Here is a 13381-nt window from a genome sequence, read left to right on the forward strand (position 1 = left end):
GGAAGTAGGAGCATTTTGTGTAAAAGACCAAACAGAGGGACAAAAACTAAGACTGGGTATCGTAGGTGGACATTTACAAGCTCATTAATTGTTTCCAGATTCCAATTAAAATATATAATATCCATATCTACAAACAATCGCTAAAACAACAAACCAATCCCATTAACATCACAAAGCTCGGACAGGTGGATAGCTAAGGCTACGTGGAAGTGTGGGCTGGGTCACATCAAAGTGGTATCAGAGCAATTGTTTATGTTAGTTGGAGGAGTGGAGATAGGAAGGCGGGGTCGTGGCAGAGGTGCTCGAAGGATAGTGGAGGAAGGACTGAGAGAGGAGATCAGAATTCTTGCTGCCCGTTTGGAGGCAGTAGAGGCAGGGAGAAGAAGAGACCCAGAAATAGGCGATGACAACGAAGAGGAAACTGAAGCAGTAACAGATGGACCAGAAGGCGAGTCCCCAGAAGTGAGATTGTTGAGGTCTGTTTTAGTGGCAAGTAGTAAGCCCAAACCAGAACTCCCAACCTATGACGGCAGCCTGTCCATAGAGGTTTTATTGGATTGGATCAGCGAGATGGATAAGTATTTCGAGTGTGAGGAAGTCGGCGAAGACCGCAGAGTTAAGTTCGCTGCGACGAAATTGAAGGGACACGTAGCCCTGTGGTGGGATAGTGTCCAGACGGAAAGGAAGAGATTGAACAAGTTGCCGATTAAAACCTGGTCAAGGATGGTGGCCAAGTTAAAGGGCAGATTTCTACCGAAAGACTATCAGATTACACTGCACAGGCAGGTGCAGAATCTGAAACAGAAAGGAATGATGGTGAGGGAGTACACGGAGGAGTTCTATCGAGTGAACTTAAGAGCTGGATATATAGAGGATACTGCGGAAATAACAACAAGGTATGTTAATGGGTTAAGGTTAGATATTTTAGATGAAATCGGTATTTTATCTCTGAAAAACACTGAAGAAGCATATCAAAGTGCAATGAAAGCTGAAGATAAAATTACTAGAAGGCAGAATGCCCAGCGAGGACGAGGAGTCGGCAAGGGAAATGGTTGAACTGCTAGTAGCAATGAGGCAGGCAGCAGTTCCAGAGCTTTCGGATCAGCAGACAGAGGTGATAGCGTGAGAGGCGGTAGGTCATCCCAGCGAGGCAGTGGAAATGGCTGAGGTCGAGGGGCTAGTTATCAGTGTTATAGGTGCCATAAATGGGGACACCAATCATTTGAATGTCCAGAGGCAAATCAAGCTGGGTAGCGGGGTGCATATGTTGCACAACCAAAGGAAGCAACAACACCTCCCCAAGAAGCAGAAAATGCTCCAAAGATAGGGGAAGCCCTGGTGCTGCACAAGGTGTTGTTAAAACTAGTTAAGGAGGTCACCAAATAGACACAATGTAAGGCTTTGTTTAGAACAGTTTGTAAGTCACAAGGTAAGTGTTGTAAGTTAATTATTGACAATGGTAGTATTGATAACTTAGTGTCCATAGAGATGGTATAAAATTTGGAGTTGAAGCATTTGAAACATCCCAACCCTTATAGGGTTTCATGGATGCAAAAAGGGCATCAGTTGTTGGTGGATGAAATATGTGAGGTGGAGTTTCAAATAGGTAGATTTAAGGATACAATCATTTGTGACATCATGCCAATGGATGTATGTCACATATTGCTAGGGAGACCTTGGCAGTACGAAAGGAAAGTGGTACACGATGGAGTGACGAATTGTTATAAGTTTGTCAAGGATGGAATCAAGCATATGCGTGTGCCCATAAAAGAAGAAGGGGCAACAGAGACAAGTGAACCAAGAACATTGTTGGTTAGCGGAAAATAGTTTCTGAAACAAGTTGAGGACAATGAGATAGGTTACGCAGTTGTAAAGAAAGCAAGGACAGTGTTGTTGCATACAAAGGTATCAGATTTACCTACAAAAATCCAAAAAATGTTGCAAGAATTTACGGATATAGTGGTAGATGACTTGCTAGACATATTATTCCCCCAAAAGAAGCATAAGTCATCATATTGACTTCATACCCGGAGCCAGTTTACCGAACAAAGCGACATACCGAAGGAGCCCCAAAGACAATGAAGAGATTAGGAAGTAGGTGCAAGAACTGCTAGACAAGGGATTGATAAGGGAAAGCTTAAGCCTTGTGCAGTTCCAACAGTTCTCACTCCCAAGAAGGGAGGAGAGTGGCGGATGTGCACCGACTTAAGGGCCATCAATAAAATCACCATCTGGTACAAGTTCCCACTGCCATGGATGGATGATATGATGGATTGTTTAAGCGGGGCAGCATATTTCTCTAAGATAGACTTGAAGAGCGGGTACCATTAGATTCGAATACGAGAGGAGGACGAATGGAAGACAACCTTTAAGACGAATGAGGGGTTGTACGAATGGCTGGTCATGCCATTTGGACTGAGCAATGTGCCCAGTACATTCATGAGGTTAATGAATGAGATGTTGAAGGAGTACATTGGGAAATTTGTGATAGTGTATCTGGACGACATACTAATTTTCAGCAGGACAAGGGAAGAACACCTTCAACACGTACAGAAAGTGATGGAAAAATTACAGCAGAATAAACCGCCAATAAATTTGAAGAAATGTACCTTTCTGCAGAAGGAATTGATTTATTAGGGTTTTGTAATAGTAGAAAACGAACTGAAGATGGATTCAGAGAAGGTGGCAGTGATATTGAATTGGCCATCTCCAAAAAAATTATTCGAGGTACGTAGCTTTCACGGACTAGCGAGTTTTTACCAGAAATTCATAAGGAATTTTAGCGAAATTTGTGCACCTATGTTGGACACCATTAAAAAGGCCAGCCAGCCTTTTCGATGGACAGAGGCAGTAGAGAGAAGTTTCCAGTTGTTAAAAAGAAAGATCACTGAGAGGCCGATCTTGAGATTTCCAAATTTCAAGAAGCTTTTTCATGTTTGTTGTGATGCTAGCGGTACAGCAATTGGAGTTGTACTCAGCCAGGAGGATAAGCCTGTGGCCTTCTTCAGTGAGAAGCTAAATGAAAGCAGACAGAAATATCCATTGTATGATAAGAAGTTCTATTTTGTTATACAAGCATTAAAACACTGGAGGCATTATCTATTGGGAAATGAAGTTGTGTTGTTTTAAGATAATTCTGCACTACAGTATGTAATACAACAACACAAGTTGAACCACAATCATGCCAAATGGGTGCGGTATTTGCAAAGTTTCAACTTCGTATTGAAGCATATTAGCGGGCAAGCCAACAAGGTGGCGGATGCACTAAGTAGGAGAGCTCTACTTCTACAGGAAAGCACTGTGCAAGTGCTGGGTTTTGAGCACTTAAAATACTTATACCAGACTGAAATAGATTTTAAGGAGGCCTATGAGGCATGTCAGAATCCCTTAGTGAGAGATAATAGTCCTTGGTTGGACGACAACCTACAGGAGAAACTGTTGTTTAAGGGAGGACAACGGTGCAAACGTAATTGCTCGATGATGGAGCATATTGTTCGGGAGAAGCATAGTGGAGGTCTGGCCAGACATTTTGGCATGGACAAGACACTCGAGCAGTTCATTCATTTCTACTTTTGGCCAAAGATGCGGAGGGATGTGCAGCGATTTGTGGCCAGATGTAAAGTGTGCCAGTTGGCGAAGGGTCACAGTCAAAACACGGGACTGTACACATCGTTACCTGTTCTAGGCAGACCGTGGGACTCAGTCAGCTTGGACTTCATCTTAGGTCTACCTAAGACACAACGAGGTTACGACTCGGTGATGGTAGTAGTGGACAGATTCTTGAAAATGGCACATTTCATCCCTTGCAGGAAAACCAGTGATGCCACTCACGTGGCCCACTTGTTTTTCACAGAGATTGTCAGGTTACATGGGTTTCCTAAATCTATCCTTTCAGACAGGGATGTGAAGTTCACGGGACACTTTTGGCGTACCTTGTGGAAGAAAATGGACACATAGCTGAGTTACAGTTTTGCTTATCACCCGCAAACCGACTGGAAAACAGAGGTTGTAAACAGGAGTCTAGGAAACCTACTACGAAGCCTGGTTGGAGAGAATTCGCGGATGTGGGATCGAGTGCTTGCACAGGCAGAGTTTGCTTATAACGACTCGCCTAACCGCAACACAGGCTTCAGCCCATTTCAGATCCTGTACGGCATGCATCCTCATGGAGTGCATGAATTGCGGGATCTTGGACTGCAAGAAAGACAAAGCACAGATGGAGAAGATTTCGCTAACGCGATGAGAGATTTGCATGAACGGGTAAAAATTAAATTGCAAGACAGCAACCTAAAGTATAAACAACAAATGGATTTGAAGAGAAGGGAAGTACAGTTTAACGTGGGGGATGAAGTCCTCATGCATTTGCGCAAAGAACGCTTCCCTAAGGGTACATACAATAAGCTAAAGTGCAAGAAGATAGGACCCTGCAAAGTCCTCCGGAAATTTTCGGCGAATGCCTATGAGATACAGTTGCCACCCGGAATAGGCATTTCACCTATCTTTAACGTAGCAGACCTGTTCCCCTACACAGCTGACCCAGAAGGGAAGGAAGAAGATGGAACCATGCGGCCTACATGAAATACCCAGGATGGAGGAGAAGCTTGGAAGAGATAGATGCCTTACGTTCAACCTCTCGAGATCGAAAGCATTCTCGACACTCAGGTGGCTAAACGAACTCGGCAGAAGGAGTATCTACAATACCTGGTCAAGTGGAAGAACCGTCCTATTGAGGACAGTTCGTGGCTTGATGCCAGGCAGATTGAGCAGATAGGTTCTTCAATCGAGAAGCTCATGGACCAGAGCCATGATTTCTTTTTGCCCCGGAGCCTGATGCATGAGCATCCAGCTAGGGCACCATGACCGGGTGAAGTCTCTACCAGGTTGGAAAGTTGATTTAGCATTTGGATTGTCTTTCATGTTTAGTTTATCAAAGCATGAGGTAGGATTTTTCTTTGTTTTCTTTTAATTGTTGTGTTAGTCAAAAGTTAGTTGGTCGGTTAGGGTTGTTATTTGTCTGACCCTAATAAACAATAGCTTAGTAATTGTTCTGTCAACTTAAAGAGGAAAAGACAAAAAGTGTCTAAATGAAGATCTTGTCATGTAAACCGAACCGAGAACTAGTAGTTACACAACTATATTGCTTTTAACTGAAAGTACCTACAGTTTCATTAACTGTAAATAAAGATGTATAAATGTAGAAATGAAAAACTTGTAAAAGGTTCAACATTTTCTAGATTCGAGAAATAAAAAAAGACAGAACGTAAATTTTCCTAACTGTCCATCTGTGTCATTGCCTACATGCTGTACTATTATGTTTTATTCATTGAACCATTGAATACAATGTTAGCAGACAGAGAACGACTACTGTAGGTCATGTTTTTTTGTCTTTCTCACTTAACAGAAAACAACATCGAATACGCACATACATCCACAACCAGCGCGAAGGATAAACGAATCGAATTCACAACCAGGAGAGTAATGCACAGTGAGTTGACCGAAAGGATAATACAGAAATAGAGTTCCAAAGAAAATGAATTACAACAAAGGTAATTTCGGACGAATCTTCACATATTTAGAAATAAATAGAGATCGACAGTTTATGTTCACATTGTTGTTGTTCCAAGTAACTTAAATATTACATTTGTTCATAATAAAACAAGTGCCCAGCATCCACAGAATGGACAAAACTGAGTCTAGGGTTTGACATCAGGGAAAACGCTCAATATTAACAGACAGTCAAACCATAACCATAATCGAAACCAGATTCAAGCTTCATTTGGGAGGACGAACCAATTTGTGCAAAACCACAAGGCAGCGAGTGACAGATCCTACAGAGACTACAACAAACCCTAACTACAAATTGATAGACTTTAAGAGATAGAGCCTACCGGCAGATGGTTGCCTCGTTTGAAGATCGAACCGTGAAAAATCCTCGTATCTAGGTCGAACCATTGACCTGCAAAAGCTAGACGAATTACGATTAACATACCCTATACAGTGGGACCTGAACCAAAGCAAAACAAAAGCAGAAGGAAAACGTAACATACCAGGGCACGACCGGACAAAGGAGCTTGCGGAACAGAGACACGGACAACCTAAAGAAGCCTGAGACAAGAGGAGCGGGCTTGGTCAATGACTACACCAGAAGATGGTAAATATAAAGCACGAAGGGAACAAATTACCTGGTTTTTAGCCGTGGAAAACCATCTTGCTTTCACCTGGGTACATTGGAACCAGAAGTTAAACAAATTTTGCGCCGTAGCATAGGTAAGGGTAATATCAACAACAACAAAGGATAACCATTGGCCAAGAGACCAGATTTTGAAACCAAACAGTAGAAGAACGATAAAACAAAACAAAGAACTCACTGTGTAAAAAGAATTTGAGCAAGCACACCTCCAGAACCAAGACAGAATCGTTCTACAAGGAAAATCCACCGACAACAGCACAAACAAGTTTGGAAGGCCAACGTTCACTTACAGCCATGCCCAAAAACCAGAGATTTCCATAAGCGCCGGAGCGAAATCATACATTGTGACAAAAACCCTTGCAGAGCCCATAGCAGAACAGAACCATGCAAATGACCGGGAAGCAGGAGCATTTTGTGTAAAAGACCAAACAGAGGGACAAAACCCAAGACTGGGTACCGTAGGTGGACATTTACGAGCTCATTAATTGTTTCCAGATTCCAATTAAAATATCTGATATCCATATCTACAAACAACCACCAAAACAACAAACCAATCTCATTAACATCACAAAGCTCGGATAGGTGGATAACTAAGGCTACGTGGAAGCGTGGGCTAGGTCACATCACTAATTTCTCATGATTTTTGAATATTCCACTTAACAATCATTGTGCATTATATTAGATATCATTTTGGGATTCAACTGTGTTAAGTAAGTCATTTATTTATGATCATAATTAAGTCATTTATTTATGACCATTTCCATAAGAGGTAGTCGTAACTGACTAATTTCTCATGATTTTTGAATAGTTCTCTTAACACTCATTTCATCAGGTGATGCTCACAGGGGTGAAGAAGTGGGATTGAAACTAGTAAATTGAATCACATAGCATTAATCATCGACTTGCACCTAGGAGGTCACTCATCCTAGATCCCCTCTAGCTCAAGCGTGCTTAACTGTGGAATTTTCCCCACAATCAAGCCCACTTAGCTTGCTACCCCATTTGCTAAACCTTAGCAAGTATTGTGCCTCATGAACCATTCAAGTAGAGTTCCCTTCACTCTTTTGAATTAAGTATTGCAGTTTTCGCAGTGCATTATAACAGATATCATTTTGGGATTCCACTGCGTCAAGTAAGTCATTCATCTATGACCATTTCCATGAGAGATAGTCGTAACTGACTAATTTCTCATAATTTTTGAATAGTCCACCATATTAGATATGATAGAAGCATATAGATGATTTTAGTTAGTCATTTTCTTTAACAACATAGAGCAGTGTGATTATATGTATTGTAATTTTATTACTTATTTTTAATTTGAGAAATTATTAATAATAATATGGTTGATATATGTTACATGTCATTTTAAATAAGTGTTTTAAATGATGTGTAATCTATATGTAAATGATATGTAAATTTTTTGAGATGCAAATATTTTTTGAGAGTAAAAAGAAAATTGTTTAGTCTAGGTATTTGATAGATCGAGAGTTAATATGAATTTAGGTTTAGTTTATTTAACATATAGGTATTTTCAACCACGTTCGTTGATGTGGTTGTGCATCTAATTGATATACGCCCATAGGTATATATCAACCACATTTATTAATATGGTTTTGGGTGTGCATCTAATTGATAAACACCCATAGGTATACATCAACCACATTTATTAATGTGGTTGCACTAGCTAAATGTTGAGAAATGTAAAAATTGTAATACTAATCTTAATAGATATGAAGTTTTGGGAAAACATAAGTGAAAAGAGACACAAGTTATAGGTATTCCTAATATTGTAATATTTTATTTAAAATTTATGTTTTGTAAAGGAATTGGATAAGAAAGCATAATAGAGGAAGAAGGAAAATTTAGAATATTTTATATGATTTACATCATGAACGACTACTGTAGGTCGTGTTTTTTTGTCTTTCTCACTTAACAGAAAACAACATCGAATACACACATACACCCATAACCAGCGCGAAGGATAAATGAATCAAATTCACAACCAGGAGAGTAATGCACAGTGAGTCGACCGAAAGGATAATACAGAAACAGAGTGCCAGAGAAAATGAATTACAACAAAGGTAATTTCGGACGAATCTTCACATCTTCATAAATAAACAGAGATCGATAATTTATGTTCACATTGTTGTTGTTCCAAGTAACTTAAATATTACATTTGTTCATAATAAAACAAGTGCCCAGCATCCACAGAATGGACAAACCCTAGTCTAGGGTTTGACATCAGGGAAAACCCTCAATCTTAATAGACAGCCAAACCAGAACCATAATCGAAACCAGATTCAAGCTTCATTTGGGAGGACGAACCAGTTTGTACACAACTACAAGGCAGCGAGTGACAAATCCTACAGAGACTACAAGAAACCCTAACTACAAATTGATAGACCTTAAGAGATAGAGCCTACTGGCAGATGGTTGCCTTGTTTGAAGATCGGACTGTGAAAAATCGTCGTATCTAGGTCGAACCATTGACCTGCACAAGCTAGACGAATTACGATTAACATACCCTATACAGTGGGACCTGAACCAAAGCAAAACAAAGGCAGAAGGAAAACGTAACATACCTGGGCACGACCGGACCAAGGAGCTTGCGGAACAGAGACACGGACAACCTAAAGAAGCCTGAGACAAGAGGAGCAGGCTTGGTCAGTGACTACACCATAAGATGGTAAATATAAAGCACGAAGGGAACAAATTACCTGGTTTTTAGCCATGGAAAACCATCTTGCTTTCACCTGGGTACATTGGAACCAAAAGTTAAACAACTTTTGCACCGTAGCAGAGGTAAGGGTAATATCAACAACAACAAAGGATAACCATTGGCCAAGAGACCAGATTTTGAAACCAAACAGTAGAAGAACGATAAAACAAAACGAAGAACTCACTGTGTAAAAAGAATTTGAGCAAGCACACCTCCAGAACCAAGACAAAATCGTTCTACAGGGAAAATCCACCGACAATAGCACAAACAAGTTCGGAAGGCCGACGTTCACTTACAGCCATGCCCAAAAACCAGAGATTGCCATAAGCGCCGGAGCGAAATCATACATTGTGACAAAAACCCTTGTAGAGCCCATAGCAGAACAGAACCATGCAAATGACCGGGAAGCAGGAGAATTTTGTGTAAAAGACCAAACGGAGGGACAAAACCCGAGACTGGGTACCGTAGGTGGACATTTACGAGCTCATTAATTGTTTCCAGATTCCAATTAAAATATCTGATATCCATATCTACAAACAACCGCCAAAACAACAAACCAATCTCATTAACATCACAAAGCCCGGACAGGTGGATAACTAAGGCTACGTGGAAGCGTGGGCTGGGTCACATCACTAATTTCTCATGATTTTTGAATATTCCACTTAACAATCATTGTGCATTATATTAGATATCATTTTGGGATTCAACTGTGTTAAGTAAGTCATTTATTTATGATCATAATTAAGTCATTTATTTATGACCATTTCCATAAGAGGTAGTCGTAACTCACTAATTTCTCATGATTTTTGAATAGTCCACTTCATGATTTTTGAATACTTCTCTTAACACTCATTTCATCAAGTGATGCTCACAGGGGTGAAGAAGTGGGATTGAAACTAGTAAAATGAATCACATAGCATTAATCATCGGCTTGCACCTAGTAACCAGGACTTCCCGGGAGGTCACCCATCCTAGATCCCCTCTAGCTCAAGCGTGCTTAATTGTGGAATTTTCCCCCCAATCAAGCCCACTTAGCTTGCTACCCCATTTGCAAAACCTTAGCAAGTATTGTGCCTCATGAACCATTCAAGTAGAGTTCCCTTCACTCTTTTGAATTAAGTATTGCAGTTTTCGCAGTGCATTATAACAGATATCATTTTGGGATTCCACTGCGTCAAGTAAGTCATTCATCTATGACCATTTCCATGAGAGATAGTCGTAACTGACTAATTTCTCATAATTTTTTAATAGTCCACCATACTAGATATGATAGAAGCATATAGATGATTTTAGTTAGTCATTTTCTTTAACAACATAGAGCAGTGTGATTATATGTATTGTAATTTTATTACTTATTTTTAATTTGAGAAATTATTATTAATAATATGGTTGATATATGTTACATGTCATTTTAAATAAGCGTTTGAAATGATTTGTAATCTATATGTAAATGATATGTAAATTTTTCGAGATGCAAATATTTTTTTAGAGTAAAAAGAAAATTGTTTAGTCTAGGTATTTGATAGATCGAGAGTTAATATGAATTTAGGTTTAGTTTATTTAACATATAGGTATTTTCAACCACCTTCATTGATGTGGATGTGCATCTAATTGATATACGCCCATAGGTATATATCAACCACATTTATTAATATGGTTTTGGGTGTGCATCTAATTGATATACACCCATAGGTATACATCAACCACATTTATTAATGTGGTTGCACTAGCTAAATGTTGAGAAATGTAAAAATTGTAATACTAATCTTAATAGATATGAAGTTTTGGGAAAACATAAGTGAAAAGAGACACAAGTTATAGGTATTCCTAATATTGTAATATTTTATTTAAAATTTAAGTTTTGTAAAGGAATTGGATAAGAAAGCATAATAGAGGAAAAGGAAAATTGAGAATATTTTATATGATTTACATCATGAACAACCTTTTTCCCAACATAATTTTTTGTCTAGGATGTTTCTCGTTTTATCATTGTGATTCATGAATTTATTATTGGATGAATCCATAAATCTTAGTTGCATTTTTTCAATAAGTTAGATATGCTAAGATGCTTGTGTTAATTGTTCATTAAAGATATAAAACTTTGATTAAATGTTTTAAATAAAAAATAAGTCATTTATATTAAAAATACTCAATTAAGGATTTTAAAATACATTGCTCGATACTTTTTAATGCTATATATTCGAAGTCAGTAAAAATAGCTCACTTGAGAAGACGTGTAAATGTATTATATAAAATATTATAAAGCCACAACTAACCCATAATATGGTTATTTCATTAAATCCTATATCCAATAAAATATAATTTTTTGATTTTAAACTTATATTGTATTTTAATTTTATTTTATTCTAAATCATATAATAACATTTTATTTTATTCTCAAATATATAATAACTCAAGAATTTTTTTTTTACCACATTAGTGAAAGACCTTAACAAAAATATACACATATTAAAAAATGTGAAACAAAAATGATTATAAAAGTGGTTTGCTCTTAAATTATTTTGGTTTTCTATTTTATGCAGATAGGAAGGAAATAGTTGTTGGAAACATAAAAGTAAATAATATGCAATTCAAATGTTCATTTATTAACTTTCCAAAAAAATACATAATTTAAAGAAAAAAGAGTATAGTATTACATTTTTTTGTGCATCATATTGATATGCTTAATTTTTTAAAACTGTATATTAAACATTGAATTGAATTAGCTATTGGAAAGAAATCTAACTCAATCACCTTTCTAATCATATGTACTGACGATTTATTAAATTCAAATTTGATACATTAATTTGACAGTATTATATTTTGAAAAATATATCACTCAGAAGATAACATGGTTATTTGCAACTTTTTGTTTTAATCACTGTCAAATTTACAATGTATATATTACTTTTCATGGCTTCAATTTAGAAGATATGTAAATTTTCAAATTTTTCTGGCCGCATTTCATTAAGAAGTGTAACAGAAATCATGGATTCACTTCATTATCTATTATCTTAATTGTATTGATATGAAAAATATGTTTCTAATACATATCCTAATCAATTAGTGAACAATAGAGAAAAATCTCATTAGATTTATAACCACGAGAATATCAAAATAAGTTTATGAATCAAATTGTTATAAATGCAGTTTCTTACATTTTTTTATCCAATACTTGTCATATGGGTTGGTGCAAGATAATTTTACCTAATTATAACATATTAGTTGCAATGGGGATCTAGAAAAAAAATAAATTTGTCACTAAAAAGGAACGAATAGAGGTACTAATGCAAATTTTTAGGATATCGCGTAAACTAATCAAATGCAGAAAATCATTTTTTCCTTTTAGATATATAACTTTTATTTATGGAAAATTTATATAATTTTAAAAAAAATGTATTTTTTTAAGAATGGTATGTTATTTTTTCTCTAAAGAATAATGCATATATTTTTTACCATCCTATGAGGATCTTAACATATTAATGATTTTTTTTTTCTTTTACAATATAAGTTTTCATCTATTCTAATGTGAGATTGTTTTTTATTTCAAAATAAGTCAACTAATCTAGAGTTATAGAAGAAATAAAAAGGTTATGTTTTTCATAAATTTGATATATGTCTAAAAAGAAAAGAAAGATAAATAATAACAAATTTATGAAAAATATAATTAGAACCTAAGTGTGTTCAATTTTATCTATGTAGAGCATATAGATAATCATGGCTGAAATTAGGAAGTTATAAAAATCGATTTTTTTTGTTTATGCGAACCAATGAAGAGGTTTGTCAATCCTAACCAAAAGCCAAAGTGGCCACATCATCCACCACATAATCCACAATACAATTGAAAACAATTTTCCCACCAAATATTTTTTTTAAATAAATCATGTGTGTGCATTATTAATGCACATAGGTTTTATTAATGCGCATACTTCCTAGAATGAACACACTTTATATAACACACATGTGTCATAGAATGTGCACATGTTATATAATGTGCACACATTAATTTTTCCATTTCTCACCATCTTTCCCAAATCATTTTGGCCCTCATATATCTCTCGCTCTTTTCCCTAACCCTCGAGTTTGTCTTTCTCTCTCCCTCTCTGTATCTCTCTCTCCATTTTTCTCTATCTCCCTCTCTTGCTATGTCTCCCTCCCCCCACCCGAGTCCCCCCTATCCAACCCTTTTTATCTCTCACCCTCTCCCTATCCCTCTCTAAATCTCTCTCTCCCTTTCCCTATTTCCTTCCCCTTTTTATATTATCCTTTCCCCATCACTCTCTCTCTTTGTTCCTTTCTCTCTCTCCCCCCATGTCTTCCTCTATGTCACTCCCCTTTTCCCTATCTTTTAGTCTATATCTCTCTATACCCCTATGTCTCCATCTAATATCCCTCTCTCTATCACTTTCCCTATACCCTTATTTCTCTTACTTTCTTGATCACTCACTCTCTCTCACACCCATCTCTCTCTT

This window comes from Pinus tabuliformis, chromosome 3_1, assembly GCF_031772625.1.
Source record: "Pinus tabuliformis cultivar Carrire ecotype Pingquan chromosome 3_1, CPIR1, whole genome shotgun sequence".
Lineage (NCBI taxonomy): Eukaryota > Viridiplantae > Streptophyta > Pinopsida > Pinales > Pinaceae > Pinus > Pinus tabuliformis.